This window comes from Podarcis liolepis (genome assembly GCF_965112155.1).
Source record: "Podarcis liolepis genome assembly, chromosome: 4".
NCBI lineage: Eukaryota > Metazoa > Chordata > Lepidosauria > Squamata > Lacertidae > Podarcis > Podarcis liolepis.
The window spans coordinates 61498918-61524586 of NC_139558.1; the positions used below are offsets into that span (position 1 = coordinate 61498918).

Genomic DNA, 25669 nt, shown 5'->3' on the forward strand with positions numbered 1-25669 from the left:
GTCCTTGCCTCTGTCCAGCTATCTTCTACTTCCTGCACCACTTTCAAAATCTTCTGCTTGCTATACTTTACTTGAGCACCACACATATTGTTCCAAAGGCTACAGGCTCCAAAGTATCCCTTGAGGCCTGAGATTCTTCCTGAAACCTTGGGAGTACCTTCTTTCCCCACCTTGCTATGGCAAATGTCTCTTTCTACTGGAGAGCTGTCATACTTTTTTCATTACAACTGATATCCAGAGCCTGTGGCAGAAACATGCAAAATTGCAAAGCAGACACATTCAATGCCTGTACTTTTATCAGTTTTAGGTCATTATTTTTTAGAAATGAATATACCTCCTGCAAATGAGAATTGCTTTTCACATGCCCACAAACTTGAAATTGTTATAAAGATGTTAAGGCCTTATCATATTTTCATTTTCATTTTTATGGTTACAGTGTAATGATGCATATAATGTGATAATGTACAATGCAGATGGAGTCATCTTTTAAAAGATGGTATAATATTACGACAACACAGTGTGTTGCTCTCTGACAACCAAGGTGGGAAAATCACCATGTTAAAGGTGATTTATTAGGTTTCTTTTGCAAATACAATCTGCCTAAAATATTTAATCTGGAGGGAGTTACAGAAAAAGAAAGAACAAAGAAAATACTTTGGAATTTAAAGTGACTATAGGAGGGGGAGAAAGTTGATTATTACACCAAGTAAATTTCTTACATCGCAATCCTATACCTGCTGAATACAAAGCAAACTCCATTGACTTTAATAGGATTTACTCCCTGGTAAATATGGTATAGGATTGCAGTCATAAACTTATTTGCTTTTCGGGGGTAGCAAGTAAATGTTTACTCAAAGATATTCCTGAGTATCTGTTACAATTCTAGGCTTAGTTTCTATTTTCATATTGTGAGAGAGGGGAATATAATAGGGATTCTTTTGCTTCCTCCTAACAAATCACTCTCCCATGAGTAGCTTGCATCAGGTATTGCAAGCTGAGAGCATAGCAGACTGCACCCTTGCATGCAGTTATTCTTGGTTTTGCACACTTTTAGTATGAGAAGCAAAGTTGATAAGCCAGGACCTTTATCAAGCAGAGTATTATATTGTCTACCCACTTCTTCAGTAATATTTTTGAGTTTGGATAATAGTGGGTTTGAAATAGTGGCTTTAATTGCTGTTTTTTGCCCTTTCGGTGCTTTTAGTGCTAGAACCAAATCACACAATATCTGACATCTGATTCCTTCCCAGGTTGTTTTGAACTACAGAGGGAGCTGACTTTAAATATATTTTACACATATACCTCGTTGTATGCTTGTGTCAGCATATCAAATACGCTTAGGGAGGGTTCACCTCAGAGCTATAATAATGTGTTCCTGAGCATCTGCCATCTAGAAAAGAAATGTAAGCTACAGGCAGGTAACTGATTTTTACAAGAATTCAAGGCTACAAGGAGAGCCTTTGTTGCCCATCTTATACATATATGTTGTTTGTTTGTTTTTCACTATCTCTTTATCACCTCTGCCCAAAAATATTTGTGTATTGCTTTTTTTAAAGTTCGTCACACACAGCATTTAGATCAAGTGTCTCCGTGTTTTAGGTTAAAAAATGAAAATGCAGAAGTTTCAGCTTTCAGTGCAGTTTAAAACCAGTTAAAAATCTGCCCAGTTTTCTAAACGAGACATAGCTACAACTCAAAACTACAAAATAACTTGCACTTTTAAAAACCTCAGTATAAGCACAATATAGGCTCAGTTGAGGTTACCAAGTGCAACATATAAGCAAAACCAAAATATTGTACATCCTCCAAGTGTCCTGGTTTAATCAGGACATCCTGGATTGAAAGCAGCCTTCCCAGCTTCTGATCCCAATTGCCAATGTCCTGTTTTGGCTCCCATGCTCTGGCCATGCCAAAGGGTAGAACCAAAAGACGGCTGTTTTTTGGTTCTGCGTTGTGGCACAAGTCAATTGGCTTCACACTAGAATGCGGGACCAAAAAACAAAAGCAAAACCTACCTTGCCCCCCCCCCACATTGCTACTCTTCTTCCTCCTTCCGTCACAGCAATTCCAGAAGCCGGCTTCCAGAAATATATCCGCTGTGCCAGTGGAGGTGGCAACTGAAGGTAGGAGGTGAACAGGTAAAAGAAGCACAGTTATGGGGCAGGTTGAAAGCGCCAAGATCAGGTGGGTGAGTGAGTGAAGCAGTGAGGATGGGGCTGGCAGGTAGCACCATGATCGGCTGGGTGGATGAAGGAAGGAACACAGAGATAGGTCATGTGGGTAGCGCCGAGATCGGGTGGGTGGGTAAGAGCGCCAAAGCTTATTTCTGCTAGGATCCAAGGCTGCGGCTATAGGAGAAGTAAGACCGTCTTGGGGTGTTAATGCTGTGAACCCCTCCATCACAGGTTCAGGTTGTCTATATGTGCAAATAAATTGTGTATCATAAAGACACCACAGTCTCTGCTGCATCTTATTCCAAAGGAATAAGCTCACAGTCAGAGGTAACTGGCCTCCCCCGGGCAAACTGAGTGAGATACTTTGTTTACCTTCCGTCTGCTACTCCCGGCAGACGTGGTCGTAAACCAGCGATTCTCCTCATTAGATGTGAAGAGAACACACCCTCTGCTTCTCTCTGCTTCTCTCCCTCCCTGCATGCTCCCCAGGGAGGGGAAATGAGACAGACAGGAGTCCTATTTACATGTTTTATTCCTGTCATTCAGCAGTACATAGAAACGCGACTGCTCCCTTCAGACTCCATCAGAAGAGACACAACTCCTCCCCTGTACTTCCAGCACAGGTCAGATGACACTCTGAGCTAATATCCGGTGCTCAGTACAGAGAATAGACTCCTCCTTTTCTCCAACAGTACATCTGCAAACCACAACATCCTGTTTTGCATTCCAGCCATCTGGAGCTGGCTTTTGCATTGGTGCTTTTTCCCAACACCTAGAACCCCTGGAATCTCACACTTCTCCCAGATTGGGGTAGCATACAACTACAATACACTGGAAAATACAGTCATGGATAGGCCTCAGCAATATATCTATATATCATCCAGGATCGGTATAAGGAGCAGACCACGATGTCGGTTTCACTCAGTGGTATATCACTGGTGAAACCACCACCACTCCTGAGTCCCTCTGCTAGAAGCTCCCACTGGAGGAAGGAACTCTTGACTGCTGCTAGCAGAGGGACTCGGGAGAGGCGGCAGTTTCACCAGCGATATATCGCTGAGTGAAACCACCATCCTACTCTGCCCTCAAATGATGGAGAGGGAGAAACAAGCTGTATCAGCAAGGCACCAATACAGCTTGTTCCTCCCTCTGCATCTTTAAACTGCCCAGCTGACGAGTGTGCAGCTGCCCTTGCCTTAAGTTGAGCAGTTCAAGAGCCCCCAGCCCAGCGCTGGATCCTGTAAGCCGGTGGCAGGGTGGGGGCTCTCTGAAACTGCTCAGCTGAGGGGAGTGCACTTGTCACTCCCCGCAGTGAGCAATTAAAGGAACCCCGATGCTCCACCCACTCACGCGAGAGCACCAGGACTGTCTCAGCTGGGAGGAGATGTTCCCTCCACCCAGCTGAGCTGCGCAAAGCAGCCCCATTGCTCTTGCTGCTTCTGCACGAGTGGCGAGAGCACCGGGGCTGTCTCAGCTGGGAGAGGGGAAACCTTCTCTCCCCCCAGCTGAGCAGCACAAGCAAGCTGCATTGTCCCAGCCTGTAAGCCTGGGTGAAACCACCTCAGCTCTCGAGGCAAAAGCTAGGGCAGTTTCACCCGGTGTCTCACGGACAGAGACCAATGCATTCTATTTTTCCAATATATCGCCAATGTTTGGCTGGCAATACACTGCAATTTGAAAAGCTGATATCGTCCAGCCCTAGTCATGGATCCTTGATGTCACATCTAGATTTGCCCCAATCTGACTCCTACAGAGCAACAAGCTAAAAGAGGAATTTCAGTAGCAGCAGTAGCAACAGCCATTCATCCTTAACCCGATATATCACCAATTACTTCCTATGAACCTAATCTTAAGATAATTAGAGCAATATCATCTTTATTATATTCAGAATGGTGGCTCTTATGTGATTCTGTCTGATGAAAGAGGCAGGATAACAAGAATTGGAAGCCATATCCAACATAAAAGTGACTGGCTACAATACAGCATGCTACTGCTTTTGTAGTGTTTCACAGCTGCCCAGAAATACATTTTCTTTTCAATCAGGTAGTTATAAAACTGTCATTTTTTGTACCATTATTTGCTTATTTCCCTTTCATTTTTTTTTAAATCTTAACAATACGAAACAATACGAAAACAATACGTTTAAAGGGCGACATGATTACTAGAAAAGAAAGAAAAATCAACATGTTAGTTTGCTGCTATTCTGAGACAAAAGGAATGTAGGATATACTTGAGTCCTGAGTGGGACTAAAAATTCCAGCATTGGCAGCACCCCAAAGGCTGCTGAATATGGAGCATAGGAAGGATGTAGGAATTGGCTTGTTGATGTTCCCTGAGTAATGGCTCCCAAGGAGCCTCTATCTCATCTACAAAAGGACACCATCTGTTGAAAAGGGTGCTGCCAATCTCTAAATTCACTCAGAGCATTGCAGTTTTTCGGTCCTACCCTTTCCTATCCTGACCTTCAAATAATCTTCACTGTGTCTACAACTTAAAAGAATGTGCTTATAGTCACAACTAGGTTCTCAGGCTGATCGATTATATAAAATTAGCACACAAAGCCCTCTTTTTAAATAGGTATTTCCAGAAATACTTAAAAATCCTTCAAAACAATCTCAAAGATTTTTTAAAAAATAATTACTTTTCAATTTCAAGTTACAGGCGTAGCGGATAAAATATGTTTACAAATGCCATGCCTGTGCAACTATATATGCCTGTACGAATAGATTACATATATATTGATAAACGAAAAATGATAATACAAAGTCTAACTCCAGCCTGTCTGTCTCTGATTTTGAATTGGGGGAGTGTGAGACCACATAGAATCATGAGAAACATGCCCCCCCCAAAGAAAAAGAAGAATCCAGTATACAACCATTATATTAAGGTCTACAAATATTGGATTTTATATGTAGGTTCTCAGCAAATCCCATGTTTTGCTGCTTGCTGGGATAGGCTTGTCTCAGTGAGCAGTGCAGAAAGGGTGCTACAGGGGGTAATTTGCATTGAGACTATTGTGGGAGGAGGGCATTAAATCCTCCTTCACTACAGTACCAATCGTGATTCTCTGTGAGATTTTTTTAAGGGGGGAAACTGATACACAATGCAATGCTATTTGGAAATGAAGACTTAAAGGGAAAGTGTTCATTCCTAGAAAGGAGGGCTGGATCATAGAAAAGGAAATAGCTGGATCACAACCTAAAATCAGATTGCTGAGCAGTCAATAGAGATCATGATCTGACCAGAATAGCAACAAAATGGATCATCCATACTTGAGGAAATCATAGCTATTCCATTAAGTTTGAAAAATCAGAATTTCTTAGCTATGGGGGCGGTGGGAACTAAAAGGAACGGGGGGGGGGGAGAGAAGATGCAGATGTTTAGTTAATGACATGGCAGCAGATGTTATTGTAGCTATTTCACAATCAATGCCCAGTATGGAAACAGCCTTGAAAACAAACTGTTTCCCATGTTAGTGAAATCTCAATATGAGTGTCTTATTACAATCATAGAATTAGAAAAGATCTCATGGATAAATTTGCACCACCCCAACCAGACACATATTCTTCATTAAACTAAAGCAGTCGTATTTGTTATTATTATTTTTTAATATACAACTCTATTTGGAAAATGTATAGCGTAATTCTAAAGTACATACAATTCAGGAGCAGGAATATTAGATTTAACTCCATATCTCCAAGACTTCAGGCAAGTGTGCATTTTGCCATTTTTTTTATTGTATTTGTATTTTTTATTGTAACCTTTCAGTTCCTTTCTCACCTCCCTACCATGCAGAGACATCACTTCAGTACAGCTAGAAATGTTCCATATTGGATTCTTAGCCTCTTGTCAGTCTCACATCCTACAATAAACTGACTGGGTTATAGAGGTCATGTTCACAGCCTTCAGGATGTCTCAAAGACCTTGGGATATCAGTCAGTGGCTAAAACAGAGTCTTTAAACAATTTATTTTTTGTAAGCAGAGAATAAGCTGGGAGTGTGTGTGAGACATTTTATTTTCAATTTTGCTTTGCACATTGGTTCAGAGCTTGTGGATTTTTTCTTGTTACTATTCCTGTCTTGATTGTGTTTTCTAGTAACTTTCCCCTCTTAACTGAAGAATGATGAGCACACCTCTCTAATGTTGTTTGATTGTGGGCCCACACTGATAAATCACTAATGTTCTGTTATGGATCCCTAAAGGGAAAACTGAGCCATCTGTATATAGCTTTGTGGTTGGATGACTTCCGTCTAACCCTTATTGTTGTTTGTTTGTTCTCTGCTAAAGACAATTTTTGTTTATCATGGATTGTGTGCTGGAGACTCTGACACTGAAATTTGGCACCGTTCTTTCGGTCAGCTTGGTCAAAATGATTTACAACTCTTTCTCCATGACTAGCTTCCATTAGTCCTGAATGCAAATATTCATAGGAGACCACAGGGAATGTTTTAGGATTTCTGAATGCTACAGTTCTAACTGTGCCAGGGGACAATTACCTCATGTCTCACAAACAGTACATTATGAAGTGGGGATTATATTCTTTTTCATGGTCAGTCTGGTTAGCTGAATATTCAAAAACCAACTAAAAGAATATGCAACAGGAAATAACTTTTCCAGTTATAGAAAAATGCCAAGCTTAAGTTCAAAATGTGAATTCTTCATCCAAATAACCCCCAACTTGTGTTTTTAAAGCTTCTTATTGAAAGCCAATGTGGTATAGGTGGTTGGACTGTTTGACTAGGACCCAGGATACCAGGGTTCATACCCCACTCAGCCATGAAGCTTGGCCAAGTTGCCCTAGGCCACTTATAATATCTCAGTCTAACCTACCTCACAGGGTTGTTATGAGGATAAAATGGAGGAGGAGAACCATTTATGCCACCTTGAGCTCCTAGAAGTAACGGTGGGTTCAAAATATAAAAATAAAACCAACTGCTACAGTAAAGTGATTCAGTTACAAAGCTATCCACTTCAGTTTATATATCTCATTATTGTAAGGAGAGCTTAAATGTTCCTTATATAAAGAGGGGGCGTAGAAAAAATTATTGACTTGAAAATTGGTGGTTTATAATGTAATAATAACGAGGCAGGTGCCCATCCCACCTTGGCCTTATCTTTCTTAACCTTAGCACCAGCTTCCTCCCTCAAGCTCTATTTCCCAAATCCTTTACTGACATACAGAGCATTTTCAATTCACTGCTCTCACCCATCTTGCTTCCACAACTGTTACACATGGGAGCTTGGGCCTCTCCCCTTCGTTTCACCTGTGGCAGGTACTAGGCAAGCCAATAGGCGAGAGGGGATCCGAGAAACGGCTGCTAATACCCAGGAAAGCAAGTCCTAATTTTCTATTCAGAAGGGAATATTTGCATTAACTTTGCTGCTATAGTTTTTGTCACAGATCCAGTGAAATGCTAGTAAATGCTCAAGGCAAGCGCTTACCCAGACTCCTTCTCCAGAAGAGACTTCAGAACCTGTTTCCAAACTTGATTCTTTGCTCTGCATGACTAAAAAGAAAGAAAGAAAGAATCACCACTCAAGATTCTAGGCGGGCCCAGGCTCACAAAGGCAAAAGGGGGAAAAGCCCAGTTTTACTAACCTTAACCAAACTCCAGTTTCAAGTTAACACACCTTCAGTCCCAGTGTGTTTATTGAGGCCTACCAGACCTTTCCATGACTAGTGACCGAGTAAAACCTGGAATGGAACTACTCCAGATTCTGGTATACAACAAGAACTCTTAGAAAACCCGGAACGGATTTTCCAACGTCACACCTTCCTCTTGGCTATAGAAAAACAAGGAGGCAGACAGGCTGTGGGAGTGGGGAAAATGCCCTATGTTTTGGAATTTATTGACAATAGAATTTTTTATGCAGTTTTAACTGTTGCTTTAACTGTTTTAGATGTTAAAGCAGAGGTAAAGGTAAAGGTAAAGGGACCCCTGACCATTAGGTCCAGTCGCGGACGACTCTGGGGTTGTGGTGCTCATCTTGCTTTATTGGCCGAGGGAGCCGACGTACAGCTTCCGGGTCATGTGGCCAGCATGACTAAGCCGCTTCTGGCAAACCAGAGCAGTGCACAGAAACGCCGTTTGTTGCACTTTCAAGGTTAGCACAAGCACAAGCACGTGCACGCACACACACATCAGCCCTTTAAAAATTATCCTTTAAAAAGCAGAATTCTACACACGTACCACTTCCCTTTCCTAAAGCACCTTCACTTTGTCCCCACCTTCCTTCATATGGTTGAAATGAAGACATTCTGAAGGTTCGGCAATTGGCACAGCTCTATTTTGTAGTGCTTCTCAGGCGTCTTGGCAGAGTTTCAGGAATTAAAGGACACCCTTTCGCCCCTCCTGTTTCCAGGAACTTTCTCTGCTGTGCTACAGAGCAGCCTTTCCCAGCCTTGGTCACCATATGCTGGACTGCAATTTTCATAATTCCAGACCATTGCTACATGCTGGCTGGGGCTGGTGGGAGCTATAGTCCAACAAAATCTGGGGACTCAACATCTGCTGGGGAAAAGCTACTATAAAGGACTGTCATCCCCAAACATGAACATTCTGTAGCTTTAGAGTGTGTGTGTGTGTATGTGTGTGCGTGCAAATGCAGTTCTCAAGATTGAGAAAATGAAAGGATGTATTTTTGCCTTTCATCCTGAAACAATCCTGTGCAGGGGGGAATCATTTCACAGCACACATTCCCAATCCTCACCCCATCCTGGATATTTAAACTGCCAAGGGCATGATCATGCTAATTCTCTCTCTTTCCCTACCCCTCATTTTCTTTTGTGGGGTGGGTGGGTATGATTTTTAGCTGACACACAAGCATTCTAGGTGGATTTCACAGTGCACCTTACTTCTGGTTTCTTGAGTTGCTATTTTCTCTCCCTCAGCTCAAATTTCATCAGTCTTCCATAAACTCAGAAGTTTGTGGCAGACTTTCCTCTTTTTTTGCAGTTTTTCCAACTTTTTTCTTTTTCTTTTTAGTTACAAACTTTATACTTTTACCTACTTATACACCTTCACCCTGATCATCTCCCGCCCAGAAACCTGTCCCCAGTCTAGAAGGATGTGTGGATCCAGAATTGGCCTCCACAGTCACTTACGGACTTGCTGTTAAGACCTTAGTCATAGAAGACAATGTTACTCGGCCATGATTGATCACCAAAGAAGAAGACCTAAGGAGTCTTAGGCAGGTAGAAACCATTACCTTGTGTTTTGGTGGTCCTGTTTCATTTCAAAGCTGATAGGCACTTGAACTCCTGAATTCAGTGTTGAAGGGAATGATGTATCAGTGTATAAAAAGTAATGTATTATTTAGAAATGCTTACAGATATATGGGAACTTGGAACAGATACATGACTACATCTGACTCTTTAAACATTAATACTTTGTGGCTATCAGATTGAATATTTATAGTCTCTAAATATCTACTGGCACACACTTATTTCTATTATACAGTTACCACAGAATTCTAACTACAGTAAAGTTTGAAGTGTACCTCAGGGTTACTCGCATATGATGAAATCTGAGTGATACTAAAAGAGTTTTTATAAGACTAACCACATTTCTCAGAAGGAGATCCTTATTTCTATATGCTAGACAAATTTGTAATCCAGTTTGAGCTTTGGGTCCAGCTGACATTCTTCTAATATAAACAAGTATCCTCCCAAGTTATAAAGAACAGTGTCTGTAAAGAATTTTGAGTACATTTCAGAGTGGTCAGATGATATTGCATGAAACTTTTAAATGTCACATTGCAACCTTGCGTAACAGTTTAGTGCTACATGACTCAAAAATGACCTTTTAAAGCACAAAATGGATGAATAATGTGTATTTTCACAGAACCTGTTGTTCTGATCTGTAATTAGTAGAAAACCTTGACTTGTGTGTTTGATTTACTGAGTTGATTTACTGAGCTTCCTAACTCATGACTGCCTGGCAAAGGCTCTTCCCTGTGAAGTTCACCGGCAAGCAGTTTTGGTGCTAAATCTCACCTTTGTCAATGAAATCCCTTTAGGATGAGAGATTTATGTTAAGCTGCTTTGTGCTTCCATCCCCACAGGAAACTATAACCAGGTTTCTCTCTGCACCTACTTCACACATCAGAGTAGCTGTTGATATCCTTAGTCCCCCACCTTTTCCTTTTGCTTGTCTTTTGTCTGTTTTCACAGTCCTCTTTGCTTTATAATCACTCACACTCATTTATCACTGGCTTACCGGGGCCTGCCTACACTATCTTCCATTTTTGTCATGGTGCACTGGTACATTACAAATACAATTAAACCTTTTACGATACTGCAGCTTTTGGCTAACACATCCCAGCTTCAAGGTTGAAAGATTTCTGATATTACCACTGATATCAGTTCTTTCCCATTTATCGGCAGTGTCCGGACTAATGCAGAAATGTTGCATTAATTAAAGGAAGCATCCAGTAATGCTGCTGTTTTTGCCAGTCTGACACTGAATTGAAGCCTGATGCCTGCTCATGTTTTAAGAGCCATTCATCACACATGTCATCCTAAAGCAGCCAGCTGTCTGAGCAAAGCCTCATTTGCATTTCATCAACTGCAGTCTCCCTTTTCGTTTCCCTCCATCCATTGTATGGAGCTTTGGTTTTTAAAAAGAGCCTAGTCTTCAAAAAGCAGCTTAGCAAAAATTAGTATTCCGTTTAGAAAGATGATTTTACTTTAGTTCAGAGGTCTCACCATTGATCCTGGGAAAATGTGTCACACAAACTTACATACACAATCTGTCTGTATCAAAAAAAATATTTATTGCTTTATGAAATAAGGCACCAACTTGGCAAACCATGTGCATTCAGTGGTTTGAAATAATGAAACATTTCATTTCTGAAGAACTCTGAATAGCTTTGTGATTCCACAATATGGCAAGCTATGAGAGAATTTAATTTCTTTCTGTACTAAGCTAAACAGCCTACCTTGTTGAGAATTACCACCCTGGTCGCACAATGTGAGAACTGCAAGCGTCAAATACTGTTTAGCTCATTTCTATGCCATTCAATCCTGTGTATGTTTACTCAGAAGCAAATCCCACTGTAAAATTGCCTCATTAGCAAATGTGACCAAATCTATTGTGCAAAGAGATTATTGTTTCACATTTTCATTGGATTGTGATATTTTAATAAAGTACTAACATCTCTGTCCATGCCTAATATATAGAAATATCTATACTACAGAAGCTGAACATAGCTCTTCATTTATGTAAATTAATAATATATTCAATGGTATATAGTATACCATTCTAGAAATGGCTATATGTATGCATGAAATAGCTCAGCTGGGACCGGGTGGGGCTGCTGTGTTTGGTGAAAGGATATTCCCCTTGAGGCTCCTGGCCAAGACTGTGTCCGCCATCTCAGGTACTATTTAAGGCTGAAGTGAGGAGCTATGGCATGAGATGCTGATGGAGCAGGCTAGCTAACTGGCTATACTGTAGGGGGTCAAATTGTGTTCATGGTTTCTAAGTGCCTTCAGTTTAGGGTGGGGAGAGAAAGAGAGAGCACACACACAATATCAAAACTTTGAGGATATGCAGGACTTAAAGAAGTGGCAATCTTTATCTCCTCAGGTGAGACATGGGACAAGGATTGTCCCACCCAGTCTTTTGCAATTGAATTGATATGCACAAAACGTTTTCACAGGCGGACTTTTTGTTCCCTTCAGTGGAGAGAATAGCTCCAATAGCTAATCTTTATGTGGATGTGTGACATCCCAGTTCCACAATAGATTACTGTGGTTCTGTGTTGTTTAATCCTAATAAATCCAAGGAGAGTTGTATCTAATAAGACTATAGGATAGGTATGGAGGGTTTGGACAGCTGAGGCAAAACTCTGCGAAGCCAACATGGGAAAGTGGGGGTCCTTTGCACACACAAGCAAAAGTTGGATACCCTATCATTTGGGAGTTTTATACAATAGGTTTAGATTTCACACAGCTGACTTATTACAATGCTTCAGATCACGCTGCATTTATATCTCTTAGCATTTATAATTTGATTGTACATCAGTTAATCATTCTCAGCTGAATGTGTGTATTGGCTCCAGTAAAGGACATCATGCTTAAGGTGATATGAATGTTGTATGTATAGTGTTGGATCTGCTGTGCCCGTCTAATGCATACAAGTCATCAAATGATGCTACATTAATCAAAGGATGAGCATGCATCTGTGAACAGGGCTTAGGTCACCTGTTTCTGATAAACCCTTCTACATTAGATCTTATGGATGCAGTGCAAGTTTCTTTAATGCATGATCATACTTCAACCTTTTTTAGGCAGCCCAGGACCAGCCCGTCTCATCGTGCAGGGTTAAGCATCCCCTTTTGCTTGTCCATTGTCCTCTCCCTATCAGTTTCAATAAACCATGAGGGGCAAGAAATTCATTGAACAATTACAGCATCAGACTGAAGATCTTGTTTCATAATGGTGGAGCCCAGGTTCTGGTAGATGCAAGTGACTTTATTTAACTATATTTTACTGATAACTTTAATGTTTTAGTGTTTTTTTATTGTAAACTTATTTGAGGCTTTACTACAATCAAGTGGTATATAAATTTTGTTAAATAAATAATACAAAATTAATGAAAACTCGTAAAATAATCTGGTTAGTTTCTAAGGTATGAAAACACCCTGTCAAATACTGCATTTCCTTGTACTTGAAAGGATTTGCAGCTAAATATCAGATTACTGAACCTGATCTGGAAGACTATCCTTTCTTACAGACCTTCTTAGGTGTTAAGATCGGCACAGGGGTCTTCTTAGTAGTTCTGCCACTCTCACCTTTGAGCAATGATAATTCATATCCATGTTACCTTCAGCGTCTACTAGAAGGAATTCACAAAACCTCTGGTGGAGTAAATGGCTTGGTTGTTTTCCTTCGCTTTCTTCTTTTTTCTCTACTAATTTTGTGCTTATATGTGAAAATATGCTGAACGTCCTTCAGTATTTTACAGGGTCATCACATGCCACATGGTTTGACATAGAGCAGTCATTGTTCGACATCTCAGAGCCAATTTTATGACGTGGAAGGGAAGTAAACACAAGAGGGAAATTAATCAGGTTATGGACCTTGAGACATATACCGTAAAAAAGTAAAAAAACCTAGTCTTATACACGGAAAAGTACGGGACCTATGTTTGCTTCAGACAAAATCAGAAGTTTCCATCTGCACATTACCAGGTCATAATATTTTCTCATGGATAACTGCCTACTTTTAAATGATTCCTAACCAAACTGTGAAATGGTATTCTTGTTCATCTGGCTTCCTCTTCTTTCAGATGTCAGAACACATTTTCCATTGCTTTTACCTTTCAAACCCACTGTGTATTCCCTATTGAAGGTTCATGCATATTTTCCTGTGAAGATCCATCCCTTAGGTACATAAGGTCAGACTTTCTGACTATTCTTTGGGGCACAAATACTGAAGAAGCGGTAAAACTCTCATTCTTTTTCAGTTTGATCTGAACTTTGAAAACTATTTATGGAACTTCAAAAGGGTGATAAAATGTTGTGTATGTGTTTTAAGAAAAAGAACTGCAACTTCTTTCCCTCTACTTTTTGGGAGTAGTTATAATCAAAATTGTGCCAATTCCTGGGTTATCACAGTTCAAAGGAAAAATGCTATTCACTTTTCAAAACAATGTAGGCTTCATTAATAATTATTATATTTACATCCCACCTGTCCCCTGAGGAGCTGAAGGTATCATAAATGGATTGTGAACAGGAGTGTGTGAATCTGAACTTATTTCTGTGGTTTATCTATGTCGATCATAGCATAAGTAAAGGTGGACATAACTTAAATATCACATGAGGTTCTGCATCCTGAACCTTGCTTGACCTTGGTACATGCCTGATACCAGCCTCATCTCAGGATATACTTCACACCTTGTAAAAGTCCACACATGCAAATTTAGTTGCCAAGTACAGAATATTCAGCTCTTCAATGGGAGCCATCCACACACAATGGTAGAGGTAATTTGCAGGAAGAGTGCAAAGAAGGATATAGCCAGTTTTAATGCCTCACTATCACAGTCCTCTCTTTGACCAAACTGCGGGAGGCAGTAGAAGACAGAAGTGCCTGGCATGCTCTGGTCCATGGGGTCACGAAGAGTCGGACACGACTAAACAACTAAACAACAACATCACAGTCCTCTACTCTTTTGTTAAGCAAAACACACAGAATGAGATACAAACAAGATGGCCAGTTTTCAGTAATTTTCTCTCTGGAATGGGCAATGGTGAGAAAGAGAATAATATTACAAAACCCAAGATTTCCAGTAGGCAATTGGCTCTGCTGGTAGGCAGTTAGCTCTTCCAGCTCCAACAAGACAGAGCTTACCCAGCACTCTCCAGGAATCATCACATTTCCACTTCGTTTTAAGAACAGGTATACATACTTCTCTCCCCCCCCCCTCCATTTCTAGTGTGGGTTATATGGCAAAATTGACATGCCCATGTTCTGTAGGCTTTGGAAAGTTAAGGACTTTGTCATTCTTTAGATCAAGGTGTGTATGTATTCCAGAATTTGCTGCCTGCTTAAATTGTAATGTTGCTATCTGAAGCAGCATTTATATACTCTGTCACTTTTATTTCATGTAGTAAACAACGCTTTCTTTATTCCTCCATGTGAGACCTTCTTGTGGGCATAGTGTTAAGGGTAAAACACATATTCATAGGCAAATGTGCATTATAACTCCAGTAACAGACCCTAAACCTCTTAGCAGTTTGTATATGAACACACATGAGTGCTGGCTATGCACATGAGTCCAGGTACATACTTGTAACAAATTCTCCCCATTTTATACTCATAACAACCCTGTGACATTGAACTTCATCGTGGCTGAATGGGGATTTGAAAGTGGTCTCCCCAGTTGCTGCAGTTTGACACTCTAACCATTACGCCACAGTGTCTCTGGTTTACAATCGTTGTTGGCATCCATCTGTCTCAAGAGACAATGGAGTATGTCTTCAGGGGTGAAGTCAAACCCCCGATTAGCAGCACCAAAGTGGGCCTTTGGTCTCATTTGGCAGGGCTCCTCTCATGCTCTCATAATGGTTTTACCCACCATCTGTTTTTTGGTATCTTCTGCAGTTCCTCTTAAATGGCAAAATGCCCTTGGTAGCAGGTGGAATGTTTCTGGTTCAAGACCTGGACATGGCAGGAGTTATCTAGAAACCAATATGAAGTAAAATGGATGGCTTATCTTTATTAAAAGGTAGCACTCTAAATTAATCCCTTAAACAAAGATAGCATATAGCACTAGCACTTTCCTCAATCTTAATACATTTGTACAACTATTGGGATAAATTGAGCCACACAACTATTGAACAGATGGCATAGGGTACAAAATAAAACCCACTGGAAATACCTATGTGCCTAAAATAGCCCTTTTGAATATATATTTAAAGGCAATGTAAACATTAATAAGATGTTTTCTGTTCAGCACAATCTGCTAGACAAATTAAGGTCCCTTTTTCTAAGAGCTATGTTACCCAAGCCACAAGGTCTGGGACACTGAAAAAATAATGGCAAACATTAGTGGAGAGTGGTCATTGGCCAGAATGTGCCATGGAAATGCTCTCATTTTAAAAGATATATGTAAAAGATCTGCTGACTTTGTGTAGCTGCTGTAGTAAATGATGTATGAAATGAAAAGGCTTTCTCAACCCAGTGAGCTTTCAGCCAGCATTCTGTGTGATGTACTATCTTCTAATAGCTTCTACCAAAAAAGAAGAAAAGAATGGATGGATGAATGAATGAAATATTCAGTATGCAATTTGAAAGCCACATTTAAAATGGGAGCACTTTTGGGAGCGCCCATTCAGTACTTTAAGCCCACAACTTACATGGGAGTTACGTTCCAGTGATCACGCCTAAAACCAAATCGCATATAGTCAAAACACATTGGGTTCAGTGGTGGGTGGCATCGCCAAAGTCTTTCCCTCAGATGCCCATCCCCTTTCCACCCCTTTTACTTATTTATTGTCAAGTGCATAAAGCAGAAAGTGCACAAGTTAAATGTGCATAAGTTGTGTGCTTACTGTATCTGGCCACAACCCATAGATGCGTTAACCGACATGACGCCATGTCTAGCTTGGGGTGTAAAGGCCCCAGCTCCCAACTGGAGCTCAGCCATTTTGACATTCACTCCATGGGCCTGACATTTAGAATAATAAAAATTTATTTCTTGTACCCCACCCATTTGACTTGGTTGCTCCTTCCTTATCACTTTAGTCCTCAATGAAAAACTTTAAAAAGGCACATTAATTGCATGTGCAAGTCCTGGTTTGGGGAGGACTCACTACTGTGAGCCATTTCTAAGGTGGCCCCGTGTTCTCCTTTACAAAGGACAGTAGTCTACTGTAGTTGAAGGGCTGTTAAAGGACAGTCCTTGATTGCAACACATGCTCTGTTTGGAAAGCCAGTCCATGTCCAGTTTAAAGATAAAGATCCATAAGAAGCAGTGGGAGCCCTTAAGTTGCCCATTAACAATTTACACATGGACGGCAGACTATGGTGAGATGCATTGTAATTCTATTTAAATCGCAGCAATAATTTTGAAATATCCATCTGTTACATACCAATCGGTATATGCAGTTTAGTTTGGTTTGCTAATACGAGACTTCTTTTGTCCTCTTTTTTGGTGTCATATATGTTTCCACCCTACTATGAAACCATCAAGTATGACTATGTAACACACATAAATTGCTTCCCTTTGAACTAGGTTCTTTGAGTTGAGTCCTTAGCTCAGTTGGTTAGTGCATGGTGCTGATAATGGCAAAGTTGTAGTTTCGATCCCTATAAGGAACAGCTACATATTACTGCATTGCAGGGGGGTTGGACTAGATGATCCTCAGGGTTCCTTCCAAGCCTATGATTCTATGATTAGGAAGCATGGTGTTGGGGCCCTCTGATAACTCTGTGGCCCTAATGGCTGGAATAAGGCTTAACTAGGATGGAAGTAACCGCCAGGGTATAGGCAATTACTTCCTGATGCTTGCCCTAATCCAAGATAAACTGCTGCAGTGTGAGTAGCAAACAGGTCCTGAATCATCCAATGCAAATGGGATATGCTTGAACCCTTAACTACATATCTGCTGAAACTGCCGGAAACTGAGGCAGCAGTAATGGCTGCTAGAGCAAGATCTATAATTACAGCATTTTGCCACCAAGATAACAAGCATAAAAATGTACCAAAATGAAATCAACCTTGTATTACAGCACAGACAAACTAGTGTCACAATGTTTTGTCCATTGGACATTTTATTGTCATTTTATTGTAGACTGAAACTGTGTACGTAGAGAATTTTGGGGGGGAAACAACCAGTATACTTTTAAATGAATAAATCATATTAACGGCTTCTATTTCTTACCAACATCTTCATTTTATACAAGGTGGGAGGGTTTGAATGATAGTACATAATGGAGACAAGGTACCTTTTAATATGAGAACTACTTCTCAGTCAACATTTAAGAGAGGGGAAATGTAACCACTTGAGGTTGCCCTAATGCTGACTTGGCGCCCTCTTTCTTGGCTGAAGAAATAAGAGGAGCCACTGAAATGGTGACACAAATTGATGGTAATAAATTAGTACATTCATAAAAAGACTTCCAATTTTAGCACTAAAAGCACACCATTATACGCAGCATAATGTAGTTTAAAAGGCACACTGATAAGTGGCGGTATTCAAATCCATTTCTGTGCCCTTTTGTGTTCTTATCTACCCCAGGCCAGCAGACAATCCAGCTTTTCACTAACCTTTGGCACTCCACCATCAGCAATAAAATGTGAGCTCCTTTATATTCCCAGGACTTCCTTAATTAGCATCACCTGTGGTATGTTCTGTTTGAAGCTGCATCAGCAGCAGAACACACCTGCTTTCATGCCTGCAGGTAGAATAAGGTTCAATGTCTTAGGGCTCCTGGGAGTCCCATCTGTGTGCCCTAAAGCAATGCTAGACTAGAGCCATGGCTAAATACCTATCATCTTTAGTGATCCACTAATCCTGGTAATTGTTGCCTTGATGAAGTGAAATGATAAACAGTGTTCTGATATAAGCCTGTGTCAAGTTCCAAAGAAACTATTTCCTTGTCTTCCATTTAAGAAGAACTATTTGGGGTGCCAGATAGAAAATAATAGAACATTTCAGATATTCATTGTCTACAACGTTTGAAATGTTAATTATTATGCTATTTGCATAATCACTTTTTAATCTACCTTTCTCATTTGGAAGCACATTTATAATGAAACTTGAAGCAATTTGTCCTCGTAGAGACGGATATATGTATTTAATTATATGTACTCATTTGTATTCCTATATATTCTAGAGGTTGAATCTAACTACCTATTAATAGCACAAATGTGCATATTAGGGGTCGAGAGCAGGAGCTTTATAAATGAATCATGAATACCGTGATTGCAGAATTGTACGGAAACATGCTAAGAATTGCATCCATAAAGGATAAAAGTTAGGGTTGTTTGTTTGTTTCAATTCTTGTTTTGTTTTTCTGTAGTACATTTTTACTAAGACAGCAAGCTGTATCAATTGAGAGCTCTGGAGCTTTCTCAATGCCATGTAATAATGTTGTCTCCCAATATATCATACTGTATCTTGCACTCAAGACAAAGAAGATGATGCCCCATGATTTCTAACCACGAGGAGCATCTTTTTCCTTAACCAAATGTGTACTTACTGAAAACTTTGTGCTGTGGATGTGTAATTCAATCCTATAAATGTGTGTGACTAAAGATCAAGTAGAGAGGACGAAGGTCTTCTGTCTCACTAAACAATAGATAATGAAATATAGGCTAAACTATTTGTGACAAGATAGTGGAGTAATATAATATTTCTAGCTGGGAGATCCAGTATTCCTTTACTTCAATATCTTCAAAATAATCTGATACAATTCCTGTGAAATATATGTAACACCCAGTTTGCATGCACTACTAAAACTTTGAGCTTTAGATATGAGTCAAAGCACTGTAAATTGGATGACAACTCACCCGCAGCCTTGTTATATTTGGCAGGCTTTGATTCAGGTCCACCCAGAGTCTGATCCAAAATGGCTGCTTTCACAAGAGATACAAACTGGCTGTTACATTTGATGCTTTGCAAGGATGGTGGTGCTATTCCATGTGTCATTTAAAACCCAGAAAGGTCCATTACTTGCAGGAAATACAGGCATATTATTGTGCCAGCATAGACTTGAAATATAATAGAATCTTTCATAAAAGGCAATAATTGTTTCTTGAATCCTAGATATACTAATCAACAGGAGGCTTCATGTGACCAAAACCCACCTGTCAAGTCTTTTCAAGGGAAATGTTATTGAAGTGAGGCTTCCTGCAGCACAACATCTTTTTTCTACTTGTTCAAGTCTCCAATGACTTGGAGGAAGTAGGAGATCAACTCAAGAATATAATCCAATAAAAAAACTCTTTATTTCCTGAAGCAGACCATAACTGAAAGATGTCTATATGTTTGACATAACAGGAAGGCATGGACAATATCAGCTGATGAGTGTGCCTCAGTGGTACATGTTTGTTACATTCAAACTTTGCATATTTAGGAGCTATTTCTACAATCAGCACCTAACTATCATCATATGTAAAATGGCCATGAGGGAGCAGAATGGAAACACAAGATCGCATATATTAACCTATCCAGCTCTGCCTCGGAATCCAAGCATTTTGGCAAGATGCCAACTTTCCTTAAATTCTCTGCTAATAATTTCTTCTAAGGTATGCAACCCAGCCTGCACCCTTACTTTTCTTACACCCCATTAAGGGCTGGGTGTGCAGACACTTGGCACATGAGAAACATCCCACTAGCACTGCTGCCAAACATATTTTTAATTAGTGGCAAGACACATATACTGAAAAAGATATGCAGTGCCAAAAGGAACCCCGGGGTCCTGATAATCCAAATCTTTATTACTGAGTAATGGAACACGATACCTGACAATCCTGAGTCGGTGATGTTGCCAAGTCAAGGACATAAATAACAACACAGAGATTAATGTCACCCCTACTGCTACTGAGCATTAGCATGGCAATGGTCTGGTCCCCCATACTGGCACAAACTAATTCTGCCTAGCGGGAGAACCCAACCTCTTTCCACTAATGTGCTCATTGGGAAGAAAATTAAAACTGCCTCATACTTCACCACTGTCTTGTAAACCTAGGATCTTAATAACTTTATGGATTCAGAACTAGGAGAATAAAGCCCTAGAATTGTATTTTGTTTAATAAACATGGGCAGTGCATGAGAAATACAATATTGAAAAGACTCTTTTACACCTTTCCAACGGTTCAAAAAATAATAATAAAAGAGACCATTTTAAATTCAACTGGATGAAATAGTACCTTATGTATGTACAGTAAATAATCTGCAACCAAATTGAATAAAAACCTGCAGAGCAAAATAATTAAAAGGAGCACAAATTATATGAAGAAAGTAAACTTATTGCCAAGTATTTTACTCAAGCACTGAATATTTATTCATATCTATAAAGTACTATTTGCAATTAACCAGGGCACCTAAATATTCAGTGGATGCAGATCGCTTGACTGAATAATTATGACTATGCTGTAAATGGAACAGGATGTACCTGTTAATGATGTTGCTGATGCCACATTTATTTTTGCCTTGTCCCAGATTTGCTTCTGCCTGTTACAGAAATATCAGGGAATGTTGGGCATGGAAGAACTTCATTTACTTGAACATAAGAGCCTGCTGGATCAGGCAAATGCCCCATCTACTCCAGCATCTTGTTCTGACAGTGGCCAACCAGACGCTCATGGGAAACCTGCAAACAGAACATGCGCACAAGAGCATTCTCCCCTCCTGCAGCTTCCAGCATACTGCCTTCAACCAAGGAGGCAAAGCCTAGCCATCAAATCTAGTAGCCACTGATGGCTTCATCCTTCATGGATTTGCCTAATTCTCTTTTAAAGCTATCCAAGTTGATCCACGACTGCCTCCTGTGAAAGCAAGTTCCTACTGCATGAAGTACTTGTGTTTTTTCTGTCCTGAGCAACTAAAAGGGTAGGAGGGAAAGGGAAGCAATCTAGGAGAAAATGAGGGAGGAAAATAGAGTGATGGGGAGGTAGGGGAAAGTAGTGTGCCACAGGAGTCAGGAGAGAGAATGGTGTGCCGGAAAGCCATATGTGTACACACACACACACACACACACACACACACACCTTGGATCTAGTAAATGGATTCTCTTGAAAGTAATTTTTCACTCACACATCCTGCCTCATCAGCAATCAAATCACAGACCACATCTATCCCCTTGAATAAATTTTACAAAAAAAAAAAAAAAATCTGATGCTTCCTACCACCATCATGGCACATCAAAGCATTTTGAGACCCAAATCCTTATGGATCCCCATATTTTTACAATGGGTTCTCTCAAGGACAAAAATGCTGGATCTATGACCACACACCGGCAGGGTACCCATATATATTTTACACACACACCTCCCCCCATGAATCTTGTGTAAAATGCAGATTCAAGAGGATATTTTTTCATTCTACTGGCTCCAACTAACCCAGACCCCATTGAAATGTGTGTATGTGATTGTATCTTCTATCAGTCTGGAGTGTGTCTGTGAGGGAAAACTGACCTGGGGTGGGGATGGCAGAAGATACATCCAAAGGAGGTGACATCCATGGCATTTTCTCAAATACACCCTTAGACCCAAAGATGTTGGTTACCCCAGTGTAAAGAATTGTCACCTAACAATACAATCCTATGCAAATTTATTCAGAAGTGTTATACAGTATTCAGTGAGACTTACTTCTTAGTGTGTTTAGGACACAATACTCTGAAATGTGCAAAAAGGCTAATAAAAATAGTTTTAGCAAGGTTGGGATCTCAATTGCTATCAGGCTTCAAATCAAGTGCTATCAAGTATGACCACAACAGGAGAAATATCTACATGCTGTTGTTTTACATAACTCCAGGGTACAGCTGTCTAGTTTTCCACCCAAGCGAATTCCCTTGGCCCTCTGCCTGCCATACTGTCCCTATGGTTTGTTTGTTCTATTGTTTTTCCAGTGGAGTGATGCATTGCTGTATCTTCCTTTGCTGCAGCTGAAGTAGAACCATCCATCATCCCAATCATTGCTGCGAAGGACCTTATGGACTGGGAGTAAATTATGAAGCTATGGGAAGAGAGAGAGTGAGGGAAAGAAAGAAAGGGAGAGATTACTTTTTGCAGAAACAGCTATTTTCTGCTAGTGTTTGTCTCTACATATTATTCCTTTCTTGCTTGAGATCATGATGAGGCCAATGCATGGGGAAAAAGGCTAATTAATTTAGGAAAACAGTGAATATAATCAATCCAAATACACTTAACATATACAAGGCTGGCTTGTCTCTTCCTTCCATTTGTGTTTCAGTAGTTGTGGTTTTCTTGTTAATGCAATGCAAATATTGAACCTAAAGGGAAAAAATGCCCTGTCAAGATCCAAACTGAAACTATAATTGATGTGTCTTTCTGTTATAGGTTCATTCCTATACTGACAACTAATATATTTCCGGATAGTGATGGTACCATATGCATCCCTAGTTACCATATGTAGCATATTTCTTTACTAGGTAAAATAATCACTTTCATCCTTAGAAACAACTCAGGTAAATATATAGAAGTTATTATTCTCTGTTACTAATGTTAGTCGGGTATGAATAAGACTAATAATAATGCAGCTGGTTATTGACACAATAGATAACACAATAGGCATACAGTGGTACCTCGGGTTACATACGCTTCAGGTTACAGATGCTTCAGGTTACAGACTCCGCTAACCCAGAAATAGTACCTCGGGTTAAGAACTTTGCTTCAGGATGAGAACAGAAATCGTGCTCCTGTGGCGCGGCAGCAGCGGGAGGCCCCATTAGCTAAAGTGGTGCTTCAGGTTAAGAACAGTTTCAGGTTAAGAAGAGACCTCCAAAACAAATTAAGTACTCGGTTTACAAACTTAATCCGTTCTGGAAGTCCGTTAAACCAAAACCATTCTTAAACTGAGGCATGCTTTCCCTAATGAGGCCTCCCTCTGCCAGTGCCCTTCCATGGTTCAGATTCGATTCTTAAGGTAAAGGTAAAGGGACCCCTGACCATTAGGTCCAGTCATGACTGACTCTGGGGTTGCGGCGCTCATCTCGCTTTACTGGCTGAGGGAGCCAGCGTACAGCTTCCGGGTCATGTGGCCAGCATGACTAAGCCGCTTCTGGTGAACCAGAGCAGCGCACAGAAATGCCGTTTACCTTCCCGCCAGAGCGGTACCTATTTATCTACTTGCACTTTGACGTGCTTTCAAACTGCTAGGTTGGCAGGAGCAGGGACCGAGCAACAGGAGCTCACCCCGTTGTGGGGATTCGAACTGCCAACCTTATGATCGGCAAGTCCTAGGCTCTGTGGTTTAACCCACAGTGCTACCCGCGTTCCGTTCTTAGACCAAGGTAAAGTTCTCAAACCGGGACACTATTTCCTGTTTTGCGGAGTTTGTAAACCGAATTGTTCTTAAACCAGAATGTTCTTAAACCGAGGTACCTCTATTCCTGTTTCTCTCACTTGGATTACTTTCTGGGTGGGGAGCAAGATGGCTTTCTTCCTCTCCACCTGGCACAGATATACAGCAGGCTGGCAGTGGAAGGCAGATAGTTCTGTGCCTGCTCGAGCAGCTTGCTTGGCTCCCATGCTGGAAAAGAAGAAAGAAGAAAGGTATCCTATTTGCAGAGAACAGTCCTATAACAATATGTTCGCCAGTCCTCATTAACAGTCTGGCAACAATACTCTGAATTAAGCTGCATTTCTGACTTCAGAGACAGGCACGTGTATAACAGATTACAAATAATTTATTCATTTTTTCCTGTTTTCCTTCAGTAATCCTTTCACCTATCTAAGAAGCCAAGCATCTTCCTAGTGGGTTTCTTACTTATGATGTAAACATTGACATATATAATGTTTGTTTTTAATTGCTTTATAAATTCTAGCATTTTTCCTTGATAGATGAAACACATAACAGGTGACAATGAAGCAGCTTGTGTTCCTTTTAAAATAATAAATTGGAGCAGACTTACACATTTTAAAGAAAGTATTTTTGTTCTGCTTCTGTTAAGCATGGTGTACATGTAATGTTTCTTTCTGAAAGAGGGCTAATCCTGGAATACCATATAAAAGCAAAACATCAGGCTCATGCTAACCACTGGTTTAAATCCAAGAACCAGTTAATCCTTGAGGATCTCAGCCTTCAGTTTTATAGAAGTAAATTTCATACTCCTATGCAGGGTAGTGAACAGACTTTTAAAAGTTAAAAAGCCCTCCCCCCTCAAAGGGGTTACCTGCTTATATATTTTTATTACTATCAAATGGTATATAGATTTTGTTAAATAAATAAAAATAAAGCTGGATTAAATAGGATTGGACATATAGGCTAGCATTTTAAGGACAACAACATGTGAAAGCAGCAAAAAAACTTGACAGCACAAGGAATGCTGATTCCATAGTAAATGCCCATCTTGAAACACCCAATGTAGTCTGCTGAATATTGCAATTTAACTTTGTCCTTTGACCTTGAGATATTCAGATTCATATTCTTCTTTTAAAACTGTAATCACTTCTGGGAAGGAACTATCTAGATTACATACGTTCCACGTGTAATATTTAGTGGGTAATGCTGGCAATATTCCCATAGTGTTCAATTTACACTGAGATACTCCTCTCAATAAAAAAAAAAGATTACTGGTTTGTAAGAAGATGTCAGAAAGCTTCCTAGTCCTTGCCTTGCTCTCTCCTAACTCTTCCTGGATGCTGCTAGGCTGCTGATCAGTAAGTTGCCTGTTTGCTCTTGAAAATTGCTTTACTTAGGAAAGCTGCAGATGTTACACACAAGCAGTGGGAAGAAAGTACATTGACTTAAGGTGTTTTCTTGCACTTCCACACAAGGCATACATTTCTGGTAGAGAAAATGAAATCTCCCACAGATCTCAAATTCACACAGCTTCAGTTTCAAATTCTCACTTCACATCACACATTATGCAAGAAATATGGAAGGAAAAGTGCAACTCATGCACCATCTGTCAACACGTGTATATCTTTTGAAGATGTCCTTAACAGTATAGATGTGCTTATGAAGAAATACAACTGAGTCCAGCAGTCCCTTTCTCCACTTTCCTGACCAAGAAAACAGCTACTGCTCATCCACTGAAACGTTGGCTCTCTGCGAGAATGAAACCACAACTTCAAATGCATAGTCTTTTGCTGCTCTGGATCCTGACCAGCATTCAATAAAAACAAAAAGCATTAAAGTTCAGTGTTTCTTTTAAATGAAAGACATTCTTTTGTGAAAATGGTACAGAATTATCTATTGGCTTTGCTTAGACAGTATAAGACAATTTTGATATATTTTTAAATAGAATTTTAAATAATTGGATCAAGGGTGGTCAACATGGTGCTGTCCAGAAAGT

General features: G+C 40.2%; 1 protein-coding gene across 5 annotated transcripts in view; it reads right to left on the reverse strand.

The window, feature by feature from the left end:
* Positions 1 to 25669, reverse strand: part of LOC310704790 (uncharacterized protein) — a 251058-nt gene that overhangs the window by 51585 nt on the left and 173804 nt on the right. Inside the window, exons 7-9 of one of the 5 annotated variants that reach the window (XM_083498786.1) lie at positions 25290 to 25475; positions 23775 to 23901; positions 19611 to 22365 (exon numbers count right to left, since the gene is read on the reverse strand). The gene's annotated coding sequence lies outside the window, so the exon portion shown is untranslated. Of the gene's footprint in view, positions 1 to 7617; positions 7683 to 7774; positions 22366 to 23774; positions 23902 to 25289; positions 25476 to 25669 lie in introns of those variants that run through there. The other 4 variants (XR_014524988.1, XR_014524989.1, XR_014524991.1 and 1 more) reach the window with 4 other exon arrangements.